The sequence below is a fragment of the Chamaea fasciata genome, unplaced genomic scaffold, assembly GCF_029207755.1.
Source record: "Chamaea fasciata isolate MVZ Bird 193981 ecotype frontalis unplaced genomic scaffold, bChaFas1.0.hap1 SCAF_2, whole genome shotgun sequence".
NCBI classification, from domain to species: domain Eukaryota; kingdom Metazoa; phylum Chordata; class Aves; order Passeriformes; family Sylviidae; genus Chamaea; species Chamaea fasciata.
The window spans coordinates 64563852-64584642 of NW_027094087.1; the positions used below are offsets into that span (position 1 = coordinate 64563852).

At 35.1% G+C, this 20791-nt stretch overlaps 1 long non-coding RNA gene across 1 annotated transcript; it reads right to left on the reverse strand.

The window, feature by feature from the left end:
* Positions 1–7981: 7981 nt before the first annotated feature.
* LOC136285982 (uncharacterized) lies at positions 7982–10783 on the reverse strand. Its single transcript, XR_010719642.1, has 3 exons — positions 10232–10783; positions 9526–9618; positions 7982–8706 (listed from the first exon to the last, which is right to left on the reverse strand). It is a non-coding gene; the product is annotated as an uncharacterized lncRNA (long non-coding RNA).
* Between the last annotated feature and the right edge of the window lie 10008 nt (positions 10784–20791).

Here is a 20791-nt window from a genome sequence, read left to right on the forward strand (position 1 = left end):
AGTTCCTTTGCTCGCTTCCTCTCAATACTTTTGTGTTATTTCATCTGTTTATATCTCACACATTTTAAAGCCCTGTACAACAAGCATTCAGCCCTTTGATTTCCCTCCAGAATTCATGTGATCCCAATGCTGCCTGGCAAACAGCCTGCATCTTTGGCAACAACTCTTGTTTGAGCCAAATATTTCACAAATATCTGAATGCTCTTTTATGATTCATCTTACTTCAGAGGCTTAAACACTCACTAGCTTCACAAAAAATTATCCAGGAGAAAACCAGCATGCCAAAATATTTTTATAAACCACATGGATATTATCTTTGGTGTGATTACACAGCCTAGGGATTCTCAGATATGACAAAGAGATCTACCAGTTGGAACTGTGCGTACACCATTGTGCATTTATTTTGCACATGTCATGGTTAGTCTACTAAGAGCCAAAAAATTATGATTCTTTTGTTTTCCCAGTTTGGCCATGACTACATGCTTGGAAATTTTGTCAGTGGTGTGAGAAACTGATGATGGAAACAGCTATTTAACACAATACAGCTGTGAATTCAGAAGCTCCAGTGTAGTGGTGCATTTTTGGGTTTACCAGTTTTCTGCATGCATTTGTTCTTTGTTTTATACTGTTTTATAGAAGTTCTAATGGTTTGCTCCATGTACCCCCATGTCAACCCCTTCTTGGTTTCCCCCAAGTGATTGTCAAGTGTCAATCACAATTATGGGTCCTGTCCATCACTTTACAGCCTTGCCCTGATGTCTAGAAAGTTCTAGCGAGGACATCAAGTGATTGGCAGGATCCCGGGTTCTCCCTTCCCTTGATTTATTGATTTGTTCTATTGGCTGTCATTTATGTTCAGGGTCACTCCCTTCACCTTTTGGATTGGTTCCAAGCTGTCCCCTTCCCATTTCTCCACCCCCATACTTAAGGTGCTGTACAGAGAGGAGACATGCTTTTGTGGGCTGTCTCTCTGGGTGTGCACAAGTCCTGCGTAGGCTTAATAAAACCCAGCTGAAATTCTCTCGAGTCCTCCCTTATTCCTTGCCACTGTTCACGCTTCTGTTGAAGACAAGAGCCCACAGGATTGGGAACGTATCCCAGGATACAGAACAGTACCATTACTGCAGCGTCGGTGCCAGAGCTAGCCAGGAACAGGATGTGGGTACCCGGGAGAAGCACCGCACCATGGCACTACAGGAGCTTTTGTATCTATTACCTTGGAAAATGTAGGGAACTCAGTGAAGGGCTTCTGAATAAGGGAAGGAAAAAATAATTTCTTATAACTGACTATAGGCCTACATGAAACATTTGATGATGTAGCAGTCCCTTTCCTTACTTACATGGGGAAAAGAGCTTATTTCACACTCTAGAAGCATAGAAAGTTGTTCTTTCTTGCACACATTTCTGTCCTGTTTCCACCCATCAAAATTTCTGCTTTCAGATATATGGGCTGTTAAAAGTCTCACCTGTGCTTTCAAGATACTCACCTTCTCAAAATAGTATCATGCAATTCCGTCTGAAGCCTCTCAGACCAGACAGAAGTAACATATCCAGAAGTAACACATCCTAACACTTTTTCTTTTATTACTTTTCTCTGACCACTGCACTACATGTTCTCATGTGCTATAGTAAAAAGATTACCCTAGTACAGCCAAAAAGAAGGTTGTCAATGTAGATCTTTCCACCACAGGCAAGTCACAAAATGGAAGCAACCTCACACTGCTAGGGGTTACATACTCCTTGTATTTAAGCAGCAGGTTAAAGCATCAGGTTCTTGTTAATGGGACAAGTCAACTCCTAGTGTACATGCTATGAATTTTCCTTTATAGGTTTCATAGATCATGTAGGCAGTTTGGCTCTCTAATACAGCTTCTGAAGTTAAATATCCAGTGTTAAACATTTTGAATAACTTTGTGTATGTACACAGTAATTATTGCAAAACCTACAACATCAATTAGTTTTGTGCAGAAGAAAATATTCAATTATGTTCTGATAATTTGCTTTATGTCATAGTTACCAGATACTATTTTCCTTGCCTAATAAACACTAGTAAGTCAGTGATTGTTTTTCCCATTTTCCTGTGAATAAACATACTTTTCAGAAGCTGTGCATTATTCGGTAGTAATGTGGATCTCAATATAAGAATGGAAAAAGAGAATGACTGTAAAAACTCAATTATGAAGCAGTCCTGTGTAAATACTTTTTTTTTTTTTAAATATTTTTACCTTGTAATGCTTATCTTTTTTTTTCCATTTTGTAACTGTAAAAACAACATTCTAAAACTAATTCTCTCCTGTAGTGTGAATAGAAAATAGGAATTTTTTTATAGGGGGCAACTCCAAGTCTGAAAAACAACCACAAAATACACGCATGTTCTTGAAAAGCAAAGTTGTTTGGATATGTTGTGGTTCAGTTTTTTCTTTAGTTTTATCTTAGGGATACTTACTTGTAGTTTTGATAGTGATGTATATTTCTGCCTTTGAAATCTTATTATTTAAGAATTGTAACGAGTATGGTTCCTGAAATTTTTAAAACTAAAATTTAACTAAAAAAAAAAAGTGTTTTTCAAGTTGTGTCTGGTATCTATATATTGTCACCACTTGCCTAAATTAACTTTTCTTTAACAGTATCTTTGTTTTTGATGCTTTAGTACTTTCAAAACCTTTTTAATACCTACTTTGCTATGTAAAGAATACTTATGTCATAAGAAGACCCAAAATAATCCTTCTTTTTAAACAGAGCTAGAGGGATTCCTTATCTACATGGAAGAGTAAAGAACATTTTATTTTCTGAGGAACCTCCCTCAGTCTGAACATACCTAAATGCTATCACAATATCTTTCCAAGATAAAATATTGTCATAGATATTTTCATGGAATTCCATGATACAAAGATATGTTTCTATGGCTTAGTAACCCATTTTCTAGACCAGCTGTTGAGACAAGAGTCTCATCTGGGGACAGTCAATGAGGTTTTATAATGTCTCCACAGCTGTCAATATGAAGCATTTCACTTAAGCATTTGAAGACTCTCTGGACAACTTTGTTAAGTCTAGCATTTTGCATTAGAATCACTGCCACCATTCAGGATTATTTTGAAGGTACCTGTTAAAATGAGGCTTCCTAAAATACCTGAAGTATGTTCCATGAACAGAGAAAAATAAACTCTGTGCTGATTACTGTAGAAATTCATGATACATTTTCCATCTCACTTAAGTAAAGTGTCAAGATTTACAAGCAATACAGGAAACAGTATCCCAAGCATTTTTTGAACTTCAAATTAGTTTGAACTGGATAAAGAGATTTGACATTTCACAGCTCATCCTAACTGCTATCAGAGAGTCCTCTAATGTCAGAGAACTCTGTGATTTGTACCATATAGGCTTGCAAACTGAAAGTTGCTGCAGTGTCTTAATGGAAGACTGCATTCCCACTATTGCATTTTGTGAGAAGATACGATATTAGACAGATTTTGTGTTGTTTCTTAATGAAGTTGTGCTAACATTGGTGACATTCAGTACATTTAGTTACACTGAACTCTTTCAGCTATTTGCAGAATTTTTTATAATGTATCAAATGATCCATATATATATACACATATAAAATTAATTTTTATCTTAAAAGACCAGAAAAGGCCCTTTCAAAATAGTACTATAACCATCTTAAGCTCATATACTCCTCATATGTCCTGGCACACGCAGCATAGAAAACACTTATCGCATTGACATACGAGTAACGTGGCCATAAGTGCAGCGGTGCATGTCTCCATATGCCAGGCTAGCCCCTGACACGCCCCCACAGGGTATCAGTGGGATCTTTTTGGCCAGCTTCGTCCTGCCGCTTAGCTACGGTGGAGGTAATGAGAGACGGGACTCTCGGAGGTTTATCTGGGAGTCAGGCTTTATTGAGGGGGATCCTCGCCTTTAGCCCAGAGCCTCAGAGAGACCCTGAGCCCTGGGAGGCAGGGGGTTTAATACAGGAGGTGGAGACTCGGGGTGGGTACATACATAACCACTGGGGAGAGAGAGGAGGGGATTCATTATCATAACTGACAACAACATAAACTTATCATCAAAGAGAGGGAGGGGAGAGCCCTCCAGCCAGCCAGTCACCTGGAAGCTCCTATCGAAGCTTCCAGACCTGTGGGACAGGCCCTGGGTGACTGGCAGGGAGGGGGAATCTCCCTGAGGGATGACAGACAGTTACACAAGGCAGGAAAGGGTAACCAGTTGGGTGCTGGAACTGGGGAAAACCAGGAGAGGCAGAGGGAGACAGAGGGGGAGGTTGTGACATGAGGGAGACTAAAAATAGAACTGGGGTACAGTGAACAGTGAACTGAAATACATGAAACCAAAGTACATAACACAACTGTAATACTTTAAATTTATAAAGTCTCTTGCACTGCCACACATAAGAAATGAATAGGATGAGCTCAGGACGTGTTTACTGAGTTATGTTTTATATTTGATTTTACTGTGTTTTCTTAAAGTACAAGAAAAGAAAGATATTAATTGCATGAATCTAAGGATGGGAAAGGATTTGGGGAAATGACATTGTTACCTTCATCTATTCACTGGTTGATGCAGATAAGGTAGAGTTTTGTTAATCCTGTCAACAGAAATTAGCCTGTACATGTTTCAGCAGAAATTCCTAGTGGTAGTACAACCAACAGGGAAGTGTCAGTTAAAGGAATAATGATAAGGTGAATGAGAATCCTTAAATGGACTTCTTGCCTGAAACAGTTGAAGCATCAAAAGAGGTCAGCCTTTCACAGTCTTTTGAATCCTTGTGATTTATTCCCCCCATGGAAATTGAACAGACTTTAAAATAGGTGTTGTCCATTTAAAATAGTCTTTCTCGCCTGGCAAGTTCATTGTCGACAGCAGAATTCCTGAAGTCTTCAATACATTACATATTTACTCTGTAACTAGAGGTAGCATGCTGCCAAATCCACAGCTGTCTATCTTTTAAATGACATATATCACTGCAGTATTATCAGAAGGATCTTGAATTTAAAAGATTTCAATCTTTTAAGAAGATTGGGAAAAAAAGAAAGAGGACCAAATGGCTGGTTATGTGCCAAAATAAAGCAGAAAACCTAGTCTTTCCCACTGCCACTTGCAGCCTATATTGTAACCATGTGACTATAACCATATAAACATAAACTCCTATAGACATGATCCTAAGGTTATATCCCATAACATCCTTTACATCAGTTACATTTAAAATGGTTCTCTGTAGGAAGAAGTACTCTAGAATCACAGAAATCTCAAAGAAGAAACCCCTGAATGGTGTGTACTTTATACATCATTAAATGACATTACCTTTTCAATTACTGATATGTTCCCAGTAAGTGCTAAAGCTATGAATTTAAGGAAGGCTAGATTCAATGAAGATCTCTGTTATAAAGGCTTAGATACAGTAGTTTGTAAATTGTAGGTGGTAAAATCCTGACTGGCTGCTAAAACCCAAAATGTATTTTATAGTAAGAGTTTGTGGATGGAAATAGACATAAAATAGATTGTAGGTCTCTGGTCTCACAGTTTAGCAATTTACCCACTAGGTGACAAAGTCACATTTCTTGTACACCTGCCTTGAAGAAGAATTCAGGGATCCTAGAGGACTCATTGAAATGAGTCCTATATACCTATATACCTTGAAAATTTTGACAAAAAATACTTTAGGTAAAATTGCAGATGGGATTTTCCAGATCACAGTTGCCAGATAAAACCCTAAGTTCACTCAAATCCTTTTTCTTGGATCTAGCCCTACAGTTACACATATCAAAATATAATAAATAGAAATGAATGGAGACATTGGCTTCACAGCAAAGATAGTACAGCATAAAATACTGGTATTAACTTAAAGACTTTTACAAAGGGCTGCTTATGACAAAGCATGGTAGGTTCAGACCAATAAAAATTCTTAGCAGAGTAATGCTTCTTTTCCATAAAGAGTGCTGTAACAGTGTTACAAGCTGTAGTGCTTTTGATCATTATTGTAAAACACCACGGTATCTATTCATAAAGGCTACTGCTTGATTCACCACTCTGAAACACCAGTTTTTATGCCTCCATAACAATTCTAAGGGTTTTCCTTTTCATTAATACAATACTGATGACGGGTGCCAGGTTGCAGAATCCAAGGCTCATTATTCAGTCACAGAAGTAATTTCTCAAAATCTATAGGTTTTTCCACTGCTCAGCAGCTGATCTTGTTCTGTTTGGTCTTTATGTGTTGTTGATGTAATTCAGGCTGCCTAAGAAACAAACATGAAGCACGGAGGAGTAAAACTGGAAAGCCCGTATTTCCTACCGATAAATGCTCTTCACACTGGCATATCAGTTTTCCCAAAGGCAATAAGAATGACAATTACAGTAACAATTTTAAAATATCTTAGCAGCAGAAACCAAAACCCATGGACATCATATAGTTTTAAGTTAACATGAAGTGAACAGATACCTTGTATCTGACTGCATCATGGGCCATTTTTAACAGTCAGGCAGTAGAAAGTTCTCCACAAAATCATGGTCCAGCTTTGTATGCATGAAATGGGACAATCTGGAATTAATACTTTCCACTTCCACTGGGATAGAAATACACAGGAAGTACAGGAAGCCACACATCCTACCACAAACACACCAGGTTTTCTGCATCCTTCCCATTGACTTTGGTCTTCATAAATCTTATGAGGAAAACCATGTGTATATCTTCATCCTCTGGCACAGATTTCTATTACAGCAAAGAAATGGAAGTACTAGTTCTGGCTTAGGTCTTTATTATAGAAAAAAACCCAAAACACCCAAATCTACTTCCAGAGGAAAACAGAGGATATTTTATAAGGCTATTCCTGTTAGAGCTATCAGACTTTCAAGAGCCTACTTTGGAAAGACTTTTCTCTTACTCATTTTCAGATCAGAAGCCCAAGCAAACTCTTAACTGCCATGAAAGAAAAGAAAAAAAATAAACCAAAACTCTAGACTGCTCCTGTTTTTCCTCTATTTCCCCATACTTTGGAGTCATGTCTATCTCACAGTATTAAAAGGACAGTCACTCCTTATGAAATTACTGATGAAAGTGTAAGGAAGTATTTTACACAATTATCAAGGACCAATTTTTGTAATTTCTATGAGCATGACCCAAAATGAAAATTAATACCAGATCTTACCCTTTGACTCATCCTGTAAGATGCTCACCAAAATGCTGCCTATGAATGTTGTGTTAATTGGAAAAAGAAATCAATTTCTCAGCTGAGACAACTTTTCTATGAAGACCACTATGGAGCTGTCTATAAAATGCAATAAGCTGTGTAGCTTCATCTGCATAGCATGTCAAGTGCACAAGTGGAACAAGACTTAAAAGAATACATTTTTGAACAATATGACTACATTCAACATCCTCAGGAAAGGGACTTTACCTAAGTTTAGACAGGGTAACCCTTTAGGAAAGGATTACAAACCATGAAAAAACATATCAGGAATGCCCAAGGACATCAAAGGAGAAGAAATTAAAATTTGTGAAGTCTCTTTAAAAATTGTACCATGCAGTCACAGGCATATGCATTCTTTTATAAAAAGTAGACATGAGAGCATCAAGACAAACATAATCAAGTTCCATGAGAACCCTAAAAGTCCACTGAAGCAGAAGCCAGCAACTGGAATAGAAAAGGAAAATATCCATTATAGGTGAACCATTTTTCTTTGTATATGTTTTTTACTGTAAAGTTGCTCACATATATCCACCTTGTACAAATCTACTTCGGGTGTTATAGGATCAATAAAAGAAGATACCAGTGCATCAAAACAGACTATATTTGAACAAAACTTTACCTTAAAAAGCAAGTATTCACTGATATCAAAAGCTGAAATATCAGAAGAGTTAAGAATAAAATCATCAAACTGATCACAAAAGTATACATTTATTCAAGACATGGTCTCAGAACTGCAATCTAAACTGATGCAAGGAAATCCTAAATTAATGGAGGGCTATTCCATTAAAAGGTTGAGCCAATTTAAAGAAATTAAATTAATACTTATTTAGTTGAAGTGACTCAACTTCTGTGTGACCGAAGCAATTTGCATGGCTTAAGACAATGTTAATGTTTTTCTAATTTTAAAATACTCTAGGATAATAAACAGAATTAACATCAACCTCCTGTTCATTGGTGTCTGAAACACTGTCAGGAGCTTGTTGCAAAAGAGGAAATGAGGAGTTAAATAAAAACAATCAACACACAAACAAACAACCCTCAAACAAACAAAACCCCACAAACAAACAAACAAAAAACCTCAATCACAAACCAGCCTTGTTTTTCAAACCTGGGAGACTTTAGCTCCTTTAATTCAAGAAAATTGAACTCATGTGATTCCAGGGAAAAGGGAAATGGGAAAGGGAGGAAAAAAAAAACCCATAACACAACTGGTAAATAAAATTAAGAAAAAAAAAATTAAGATTATTTCAGACTGAATACTATCAGAGAAATTTGAAGCCAGATTATTGGCAACTGGATGTCACTAAAGTTCTTCAGGAATTCCTGTATAATGTTCACCAAAGTTCACATTTTTTTCCAAAGCATTTCAATAATAGTCTTGGAAGTTCTTTTACTGAAGAAAATACCTCAGTGAACTATTGGTGTGAAAGATGTGAGACCCAAAGGTTGCAAACTCTAAGGTCAAGGTGAAGGTTCCATGATCACTGTAACTCTGAGTCTGTAAGAAAAAATTCAAGAAATCCATTGAGCAAAGAGCACTATGTTCATCATTTTACACTATTGATTGCAAGTAATTTAAAACATGTTGGCTTAAAGAACGGAGGTTTTTTTGGCAGAAGAAGTTCAAACATCTTCCAGATTAAAAGACTCACACAGAAAATAAAAATTATCTAAATGCAAACTGTATGTCTGAATAGGGGGAGAGCAAATTAATGAGCACAGGATAAGAGAGCTTCCAGAAATTATTTGTGCAACTGTAGTTAACATTACTTGAATCTCAATTCCATCTTCCCTGTGAATTTGCAAGAGTTCCATTCAGCTGGCCTTTGCCATAGGGACCCAGATAATCTTTTTTTTAAACATTTACTTTCAGGAGCTGTGGAAATAGAGTATGTAGGTGTGTAATTTTGGAAGTGAGAGGAGTTTAATGGTATAAATTCATTGTAATTGAACATAAATTCCAGAAATCAAGCACAATATTAATATGCAGAAAGTGTAAAAATCAATCAAAAATATTTATGTATGGAAATAAGAACTGTAGACAAGAAAATTACTTATTTTAGATCACTTTTAAAGTCACTCACTATCCATTCATTAAGACAGGTATTTTCTCAAAGAGTAACCTCTTCTCACATATTTAATAAATGTCAGGTGTGGGAAAGAGTTCCACTCCAAAGACTCCATACAAATGAGTACAGTGACAAAGTAAGGATTAAAGGAGAAAGCATAAGACCAGAAAAGATTGAGAGAAATAATACCTGTAGGAGAAATATATCCGAAAGGGACTCTACAAACAATATTACTGAGAGATACACACCCTTTAGTGAAAATACAGCAAAGTATTTTGTCCTGATCAACATTACTCTTGTCATGTCATTCCCAGACTTTAGATGATGACATAGAATACTATCTAAATCAGAAATAAAATAGAAATATCTGTTACAGTACCATAATCATCTATATATTCATCTTAGCGTATATATAAAAAACATATATCTAGATCATTCATACACCCATTATGTTTACATCTCTGACCTCAAACAAAAATCAGTTTATTTACAGAATAATACCATCATCCTGTTTGTGTAAATGAGAAAAATAATGCTTTGGTTTGGGTTTGTTTTTTTTTTTTTTTTTTTTTTTTTTTTTTGACATACACATAAAATACTTCATGAAGTTCAAACACAAAAGCATATTTGCTTTCCAATGCCCAATATATTTTCTTTTTTACACATTCTCTTCTATTACTCTCACCAGATTTCTCTTATTAAAATATGATGATGCTACAAAGTTACAAGGTTTCTGAGTTCTTTCTCTGATTGATAGTAAAATAACATAGTCCTGGATCTGTTCCACTTACTCACATGGAATAGTAATCTATTCAGGCAGCTATTTCAATTATAACAATGAAGTCAATGAATAAGTTTTATTCCATTATAAAAGTCTAGCATAAACTCAGGTACTGATGAAACCCTTTCTCTCTTTCAGAATAAAAGAAATATAATTCTTATGTGAACATTTACCTGATCTCTGAAAAATGGATATTTCTCACACAAAGTATGAATCTGATAAAGTAAGACCCTTGAATTGCAAACATTTATTTAATTCTCTGTACTCTAATATGGTAGCACTCAACATTTTGAGAAAGCTGAGACTGAAATAAGAGTATGCACCTGTCCCTGGTCGTACACTTTATTCTCACCTGTAGCTTGTTTTATAACTTTGTAATTCATGGGACTCTGAAACATTTTCCTTATTTTGAGGAGACACATTATTTGATTTTTTTTTTTTTTTTTGGTCATATATCATTCCCCTTTTTTCTTATGCAGGATTCAAGTCTCTAGTGTATGGCCTATGAAGATATTTTGTTTCTTCAAGCATAAACTACAAATTTTATTTTTAAGGAAAGCTCAAAACCATAATTTATTTCAAAATGTGTTACAGAAAAAAAAGGTTCAAATATATATTTTTAGCATGTCATTTTCCAAACAAACCTGTTTATTGTAGGAGTAGCATTGGGCAAATGTAATACTGGGAATTGAGCTAATCAAATACTCCATGTCTGAAATGTTAAAATACCCTTTTACTCTTGTTTATTGATTTTTTTTTTTTTTTGTGAAATACAGGGTTTGGTTCAGGTTTTCCTGACTCAGATGAGACATTTCAGATAAAAATTATGAGCTATGATATTTCAAATCAGTTAGTGATAGTTTCCAGCAAATGACAGCTGAAGGGTTGTTCTTATCCATTTTCCCAAACCATACAATTTCCCCATTAAGGAGCAGTCTCTTCCCATCATTGAATGTGGGGAAGTACAGACAGGAAAGGGGAGGAGGTGGAAAATCCCTCTTCCTTATTCATTTACCTTCTGGGAAACCATGCATTTTTAAGGAACATTTCAACAGTGCCTTATGTACCATGGAAAAGGAGAAGACCAAAAGCAATAAAGACCCCTCTTCCTAGGTCTTACTGTATGTAGTTAATGATGGAAAGCCAACCAGTAGTATCAACAAAGTCAAAAACAACCCTTCTGTGGGTAACCGAAACAAAAACAAACAAACATACAAACACCTCCCCCCCCCCAAAAAAAAGGTGATTCAAGTTTCCACTTGTTCCCAAGTTCCAGAACATACATCCCCCTGAAATAGAGAGAAATTAGTGAAACTCCTCTGTTCACACAGTGATCAACTAAGAGATATTTCACTAATTTTCCAATCCTTGTTTTGGTAAGACTTACACATTTCAGTTAAGTCCTTAGACTAAATGTAAAATAAACTCACAATAGGATACTTATTGTTCTCAAAGTTAAATTGCAAGATAATGCAGGCAGATTATGCAAGAAGATGTAAAAGGAGTCACACTTCCCCTTCAATTGCAAAACCTTCTAAACCATCCTTAAATATTTTTCTCTTTTTCTTGCTTTTGGCTTTTTTTTCCTTTATTTCACACTGCAGTTCAGGGTATTATTGCTTAACAACTTGTAATTTACACAGCAAAACAAATGTTAGCAACCATGTCAGTATCCCATATCTGATATTCAAATGTTTTCACATCAAGTGATATTATACAGCTGTGTGATTTGAATAATTAAATGTATATATTTAAAGAGACCCCCAGAAATTTTGGGGGGATGAAAAGGACAGTTTTAATGTCAGTGTATCAAAATAAAATGAGATCATTACCACCATATGCAGCAGAAATAGAAAAGGCTGAAAACTAAGAGTTCAGCCATAATGATTTCATTAGGATGTGTATGTGGAGAGATGAAAGGAAAAGATCACTAACAGATTGCTAGTAAAACAGAAAGAGTGTGAAAGCATCTGAATGTGGTATACTTAGAAAAATGAAAGTAGAAATGCTTCAGAAAATAAATAAAACCTAAATCTTTTGCTCTGTTTAAGGCAGGGCACAAGCAAATGATAAAATACACATTTCACCAATTCACCTTGGAGTCATTGATCTCCTTTGCACATTGAACCTAATGAGGCAAGTAGGAGAAAATTTTAATGGGTCTTTCATGTACTTATTGCTGGACTTGGATTATTGTGTAGAACTAAATAGTATTTTCTATCAAAATGTCTTTCTAATAATGACAGAATTCTATTACAAATAAGATTGTAAATATTATTTTATAATAATGAATTCCTGGGCTTCTTTAACTATGAATAAATATGTATTATGTCAACCATGTAAAAAAACCCCCTCTGTTTTAAAGTAACTGCATATTATTTATGAATGTACATCAGATGAACAATTTTTGAGGTGCTATGTTTTATATAGGCTTGAAAATGAAACTGGAGACTTTTCCATCCTCTAAGTAACTCTTTTTTATTTAATTTAGTGTTCTGCCGATCTATATGAGATATAGTTCAGCAATGGTTAAAATATCTTCATAAGGATTTATAATTTTATATCATACATCTTTGTAATGCATTTAGAAATGATCAGTAATGTGAGTCACATATATGCAGTGAAAGAGCCTATATATATAACAATTATAAATGCCAAAACCTGACATTTTTGCATACAATCGTGAACAAATGTGTTTGATTATATAAACTAAGTAGTGATATTCTTCATATATTCAGCAGTGTGGCTAAAGTGTCTCCCATAAAACAGTCTAGGAAGCACATTACTGAAGTCTCGTAGAGAACAGGCATTAGGAAGTGCTACAAGCAGGGATGCTTCTGAGCTGCCTTCTAGAGATTGTGCTGCTTTTCCCCTTTTTCCACTACAGACTGTTTCCGACCAAACAGTGTTTTCTATTGTAAATTTGCTTTTAAATAAAAGAGGGAGGGAATCAGTGATCTACAGGCTGACATTGCTTATGGATAGCTTCTGTACCAGTTTGTTTTTGAGGAGAGTCACCCAAAAAAAAAACCAAAAAACCAACAAACCCAAAAAAAAACCTAAGACGAAAGAAACAACAAAGCAAAACAAACAAACCAGCAAACAGAGAGCTAATCAAAAAACACAACCAAACAGCAAGTTAAAACCAGTTACAGCTATGCACATCCATGCATATCTTTATTAGAACTCTGAGTTTAACTGTTCTCTGTTTGTACATTGAGTAGGGCCAGAGCTCAGACTCAAATCCTTTCACAAAATCATTGTTTTGGGAAGCAAGAGAATTGAACACCATATGAACATAACTTATGTAGTCCTACTCTAGGAAACAACCAAACACTTTTCCTGCCATCATGCCAGAGTTCAAAGCCATGTGTACAAATAAACAAGTTTCCTGTGTAAACCAAGTATTGTCAGTAAAAGTTACCTTTTGTGTAGTTCCAGACCTTAGTCTTTCTCCGGACATATTAACTGGGGTTAGTAGTTACAGCATAATAATATCTCAGGGAACTTTTTAAGGCTTTTGAGCATATGTAACTGTAGCAGCATGAATATTCACATCCAGAATGCCATGGTGTACACTGCTGTATGAAAACTGCTAGCACTCTGAGTTCCCTTGATATTTCAGTAACCTATTGTTTCATTTTCTTCAGTTATGCTTCCCAAACTATTGCTCAGTGCCAATCAAAATTCTTCAGGAACCGTCAGCATTAACCTTGATAGACCTTTCTTTGAAATTAGAAAATTAGAAGGTTTCTGTTTATTGGACTCACTTTATACCCACAAGACCTAGAATATTTGATTTTTTTTTTTTTAAGCAATACAATGGGAATGCAGCTAGTCATGCCATTGAATGCATGCAGACTCTCTAGACTGTTTCTTTTGCACATCCTGTTTGTTCCAATCCTTTTTTTTCCACTTACATTTTCCCTGGCCACTTTGTCATTATGTCAATTACTAACTGACAGAGTGATGTGTGTGACAGAAATTTAGAAATATGTTCACTTCATTGGCTCTATTATTTTAATGTCAGAATGCAGGTATTAAAAGAATAGCATGAAAGCCAGATTTTCATTCCTCAAAACTGAAAATTTCAGAAGCACCTGAGAAAATTACTTTTCTTTTCACATTATTTTTTCTCCTACAATAGCAAAGAAAATGTCTGTGAGATTTTTCTCATGTGACTTTGTAGTGCCTGTAATTCCTTTATAATGTTATAGCTGATTAAGTGGGAAACTGACACAACAGACTTCCTGTTGAAGCTTTTTATTACATTAATTGTGCTGCTTTGTCTGATTGCTCAGAACTTCTGTCATACTTTCGGTTAAAAGTAACTGGCTTCAGATTTCTCTCATTGCTGAAATAAAATCTACACTGATTAGGTGACAAATGTACAGATACCTTTATAAGGGTGTGTATGTGAAAAAGCCGTAGTTCTGTGATTAGTGGCTACTGAATTCTACCAGCCTCAACAGTCACTGGATCGGACTCTACAAGAGATGTGATCCAAAGTTATTTCAATAAGTTAATAAAACTATTATTTTAATTTCATTTTTTATCAAATACATTGTTCTTTCAATCTGGCAGGACTTTGAAGAATCAGGGTGCATAAAATAAAAAAGTCTCGTTTTCTCCACATAGATAAAGTGACAAAGGAGCAAAGTAAAAATGTTCTGCTGTTATCTGCTTAACAAGGGCAACAAAAGAAATGAAGATGAGGACATTTGCTTCAGTACATAGCAGCAACTTGGATAACAGCATATATAGAACAGGGAGCCTGTACTTTGGCCAATAGTAGATGTCAAGGCTTGGGCACCATGCCTGAAATGCTATTATTAGATTGGAAAAACAGATTTACTCAACATGTTACAATCTTGTCTTCATTTTGCTATATGAACATATATTACACAGTGATGTGAAAACGCTCTGATACAGTTCAAAGTAGTCTTGATTATCAGAGAGAAACATAAATTCTTTATCCAAATTGTAAGATCTGGGCAGAAGTGGCAGTACCCTAAGCAAACCAATAAGAGCTTACAAAGTATTTGAGCTCAGAATCCAAATAATCAAGTAACATTTACATACCCCACAAACCAAGAAATATATATATGCATTGACGTTAGAGTTTCAGTTTTATCATGTTAATAAACAGTGGACAAAATCTTCCTCATCAGGGAATGAAGAAATAAAGGAAAGTATTTGGAACTAGAAAGACTGGATTAAAATGAAATTGAGTATTAAGGCTGAAGTCAGTAAAGGAATATTATTGTGTAAGTGAATATTTGTATACAGTTTAGGATGCATCCATGTGTTTCTGTTGTAGGTTAGGATGCTAAGAATGAAACCCAGGTGTGGCCACCTCTTTGTCCTTTCTGAGTAAGAAAGTCTCCTGCAACACCTGGCTCATTGTCATTTGCCAGATCTTACTGATTTTGTGACCAGATACACTCCTACCTGTTTTACATAAACAAACAGCAGCAGTAACTGAATCCGTTGTTCTTTCTTAGAATCAGAATATAATAGCCCATGTTCAGATTTTCTCCACTGGATAACTGTAATGTGCTTCACTACCAGCTCAGCATCTATTTAGAAGACATTGGTTTGAGGGAGAAAAATAAAAGTGAGTTCCATTACATTTTAGATAACATTTTTTAATGACAGATGAAGAAATAGTTCTACAAATTCAATGTCTGTCTCCTCTTTCCAGGAAGATTCTAGAGTACTGCTTCTGACTTCTGAGGGTCAAAATGGCATTGGGCAATGCACTCAGGAGAAGGTTTTTTCCCAATCCTACCAGTCTTTCCAATTAATGAGAAGACAATTAAAAATCCTATGATGGGAGCAAAAAGAATGCTGGTGCCCAATTTTCCATGATGTTCCTGTAGCTCTCTTCCTTCTTGTTCAAGAATAATGTTATCCTTATCAGATTTTTACAAAGCCAGTCATATTGAACAGATGCATGCAGGGAGTTGAGGTTTGTTGAGGAAGGGGCTTCATTTGGCAAGCTTAAAGGCCTGACAGTTTTCATTGCCAATAAATAGACTTTTGCTGACTGGTTGTTATATTTTGGCAAAAATTTGTTGCTATTTTCTTCTCTATGCTTAGGGATTATTATTTCTATAATTGGTGGCCTGATATCTTCTATAGGTTTTGAAGGAATATTTCTGCACTGTAAATATAGAAATGTTATCTGCTTATTCACACTATACAGTGCTCTGAGAGAATGCTCATATCAGACTGAAGGGTAGAGGATTCATACATGTGAACTGCAACTAAAAGAGATCATTAAATTAAAGAGTCCCTTGGCCACAATATAACATTCCAAGTCACTTCCATGCTGTTCCCATAATTCTTAGGTATATTAATTGTGAGGGAGGTGCTCCCTGTAGGCCATTGAAACTTCAAATTTAGGACTTTAGTCAGGCAAATATCTTACAGATCTTTAAGGGAATTTTCCCAGTTTTCTAACAAAGGTTGTCCCTCATGTATGCAACAAATGCAGAAATATTTCTAAATTATCATGCATGGTGAGATGAGATATCTGATCTCCCAGTATATCACTGCAATTCTACTGACATTACGTGTGGCAATATCCAATTTAATTTTATTAGTCAATAGGTGTTTTTCATTGACATTGGAGATTAGAGCTTCTTCCAAAAGTAGAAATGATTCTTATGATCTTAGACATTGAGTCTAGTCAGTCACCAAGACCAAGTTAATCCTTTACTGAGCTGAGTTGATTATGAATATGTTTGATATTTTCATTAATTTATTGGTACCTCCAGCAATTAGAACAGGAGGTTAACATTGTTCTATAACCATCAGTGGTTACAATTTCACACATACAAATAGAATAAACCCTGAAAAATTTTATGGATTCTTGACTCAGAAAAGATATTAAAAACAATAAAGGAAAAATAGGGGAAAAAAAGATGAAAGTCAGAGAAAATAATATTGCAAGGAAGTAAGAGTCACCATCTTAATTGTATTAGTCCAGTTTTGCTTTTCTGATGCTCACCAGCCACTCACACTCCAGAGAAGTTCTCTGGTTTGAGCTTGAATATCTAGAGGCCAATTCAAATCACAGAGCTTTTTCTTTCTTTCTTTCTTTTTCTTTCTTTCTTTCTTTCCTTCTTTCCTTCTTTCTTTCTTTCTTTCTTATTTTTTCTAGCGCTTAACTCTGACATTAATTTTGGACATTTCTACTACCCACAACAACTCTGAACCTTGCTAAAATCTTGATTCTTAATTCTGTGGGACACAGGACAATTTACACAATATATATTTTTTAAAAATAATAATTATAATTAAATAATAGGAATTTAAACTAAAGAAATATAAATTATAGTAGTTTACTGACATGTCAAAATGGTACTCTAATTTAAAATTCCAGAAGAATGAGTATGGAAAGGTTGAAATGGATCATAAGTTCTGTATCCTGTTTATTCCTTCTTTTCTTGATGAGTACCTCCTACAACTGCAGGTATAGAGAAATGTCCACAGAAAGAAAACAATAAAAAGAAAGTCTAGGCTCCCATATCTATCACGTTTTGATAGGCATAGTGTCAGAGTGTTTTCCCTTCCATTCCCCTATCCCACCCTGCAAAGAAAATAGTTTAGCAAGAAAAAAATACACTGGCTTTTTTTTTCTTTTTTTTTAATTTCACATAGACCAACAGTGCTGTGCTTACAAAAACATTTATTTCAAAATTACCTGGTGAACAGAGTATATATGCCCTTATACGAGGAAGCTCAAATGTACACACATTCATTGTCATTCATTACTTGGGCAATTATGTGAAGTCCTATAAGATTTAGGCTCGAGTTTTTTTAAAAACACTCATAGAGTGTTTTACTTTTGTAAGAGTAGAAAATAAAAAGGTCAGAATGGTACACATACACACATTCATAAATCATATGCACACATATCTATATGTGATATCAAGCATAATTTTTCAGAATCTGAATTTCAGACATTTTGTCTTCTACGGACTGTAAAGTTTTTTGACAGTAGGAATTTTTTGCTGTGTGTCTTAAAAATACATCTAAAGGTATTTTTGTCAGGGGTTTTACCATTTAAAGTCTGAACAAAATATTTGTTTAAGTTCTGTGATCTTTTTATCACTTTTTATCACTCTTTTTTCACTTCTCTGTATATGATTTGGCAATGTAAAAATATAATGACCTTACAGTCTAAGTGACTTTTCCGAGCAGTGAAACTAGAGATTTCATGGGATGACTAAGTTCAAGATTCCATCTCCTTGAAATTTGTTTCCAGGATGTTAACTGCAAAGCAAGTTATATATAGCAGTAAATGCATGCTTAATTTGTGCAGAAATCATGGTGTGATGAATACAATTAAGAGCCTCGGAGGGAATAATTATATTACTGCATAAAGCTGGTGGATCTCAAATTGCTTGGTGCCTGGACTTTAAATTGGCCTGCGTTCCTGTTGTGAAAGTCATTCATAGTAGTAACAAAACTGCAGTCAGAAATAGGGTAGTTTCAAAGTCATGTAAGTATATTTACTCATCTGCTGCAAATGACAGAGCCCACAAAATGGAACCAGCATTTAGAAGTAAATGAATGAAAATCTAATTCTATTGAAAATATAAACAACGTACATTGAAATATTATTTTATGCAACAACAAATCTTATAGAAATTATAAAATCTTAATGGTTGCATTTTCTTCCATATTTACACAAGTAACATGTTGTAGTTCTTACCCGGTCTTTCTAGCCTACCATAGGTACTTCCAAGATGCTTTAATGAAGATCTGTAATTGAATTCAGAGCCACAAACATTGAAAAAGTCTAAAATTTGACTAGTAGGCAATTGCTTCATATGGGCCAGTGAGATTCCTCACCTAAGGTGTGTGTGGTAACCAAGGTCAAGAACTGTGGGTCTGGATTCAATCATCTTAAGAGACAAACACAATTCAATGGGCTGACATAGGGTTGAAGAACCTAAAGAATAATTAATAAAGGAAATTTTGTAGCACAGCTTGGTGTTCAGCTTGGGGTTTTTTCCTATATTGAACATCTAGCAATGGTTTTACAAGAGCTGTATGACTTAAACCAGCAATTTTTGAGCACAAGATACACAACCTGCTGCAGCCCACTTAAGGTTTGAGGTTTTCACATTTTCTCAGCTTCTTTCAGCATTTGGGAACCATTTTCTTATTCTTCTACCTTGTTTTAATGCTTCTCAAGCACACTACCTGAAACATGAAATTGTGTATGTTGCACTAGGAAAAAAAAAAAGGCAAAAAAGAAAAGCAAATAAATAGTGACTTGCTCTAAGGTCGGTGGCTCTAAAATATTACCCAAGGGAGAAAAAAAAATTACTGAGACCTGAAATTCTGACTGTGATGTGAAAATAAAGGCTATGAGCATTATTCTTGAACTGTGGTAAATTTTCTTTTCCCTGCTCAGTATTTCACAAAACTCTTACTTGGAAACTAGATATTATTTATTCTTGATACATTTCTTCTCATTTGAAAAAAGGTAATGTTGTACCATTTGCTTTATCAGACACTCTCTCTTTATTTGAAGACATTAGGGCATAAATTTAAAAACTATTATTTTTTTAGATAATGAAATAGAATAGAATAGAATAGAATAGAATAGAATAGAATAGAATAGAATAGAATAGAATAGAAATAGAAATAGAAATAGAAATAGAAATAGAAATAGAAATAGAAATAGAAGGGATTAGTAGTCTAGATGTCAACCAGAGTCATAAAACCAGAGTCATAAAAGATACAACTTTAGGTTTGTGTACTCTAAGACATCATGGTAATGCTGGTGATGCCATAATGACAGTGATAATAGAGCATGGCTCAACTGTACCACAATTTCATTATGGTGTCCGTTGCCACTATTCTGCTTCCCACATAAAATCAATAGTGAATGAAAACGTAGTTAAGGACTTCACATAACAATTTTTTCCTCTATCAGGTCAAAATTGTGGCTTGTTAGGATTTCATGTTTCTGTAAAAGTTTTATTCGAAGTGTGTGCTGTGGTAATGGAAAGCCTGTGCCAATTTGCTTGAACTGGTCTTTTACAGACTGGAAAGTGTCAAATATACAGGCACCCCATCTGCTTGTTATTTTTGTTGGAGAAGATGGCCAATGCAATGTAGCATCCATCTTTATGCCCAAAATTCCACTTCTTATCTTCCTACACAAGTGGAAAAAAAATCTTCAAGCTACGGTCCTTAAGAAACCACACATCAAAGTTACCTTGTGCAGCATTCATTTAATCTCTGTTTTAGTCAACACCTTTGATAAAGTTTGCGTCCAATATGGGACTGCTAGGCAGAAAAAAAAACCAAAAAAACATCTCCAGATTACCTGTAGAAGATGCATTAACATCACAAGTAAAGCCATGCTTACAAGTCAAATAAAATCAAGTATGTGATACCCACACATTAGCTGCCATATTGATTTCAAGATTCCTATCAACCACTCTTGCTAACTCAAACTGAGGACAAGGACTGCTGTAAAATATAGAGGATGTTCTTCTATATTCCTTTTAGTTTTAAAAATTCAGTTACAAAATAAATGCCTTCTAATGATAATTTTGTAATAAGAGTATCTGCTGGTGAAATGTTTTAATAAACATTCTCTGTGTCTCAGTGTAGAATAGTTCTTTCCTTCATTTCTGAAAGGTATTCACAGTGCCCAGATGTTAAGCTGTAGAAATTTCTTTTTCAACAGTAGCATCTGGCTT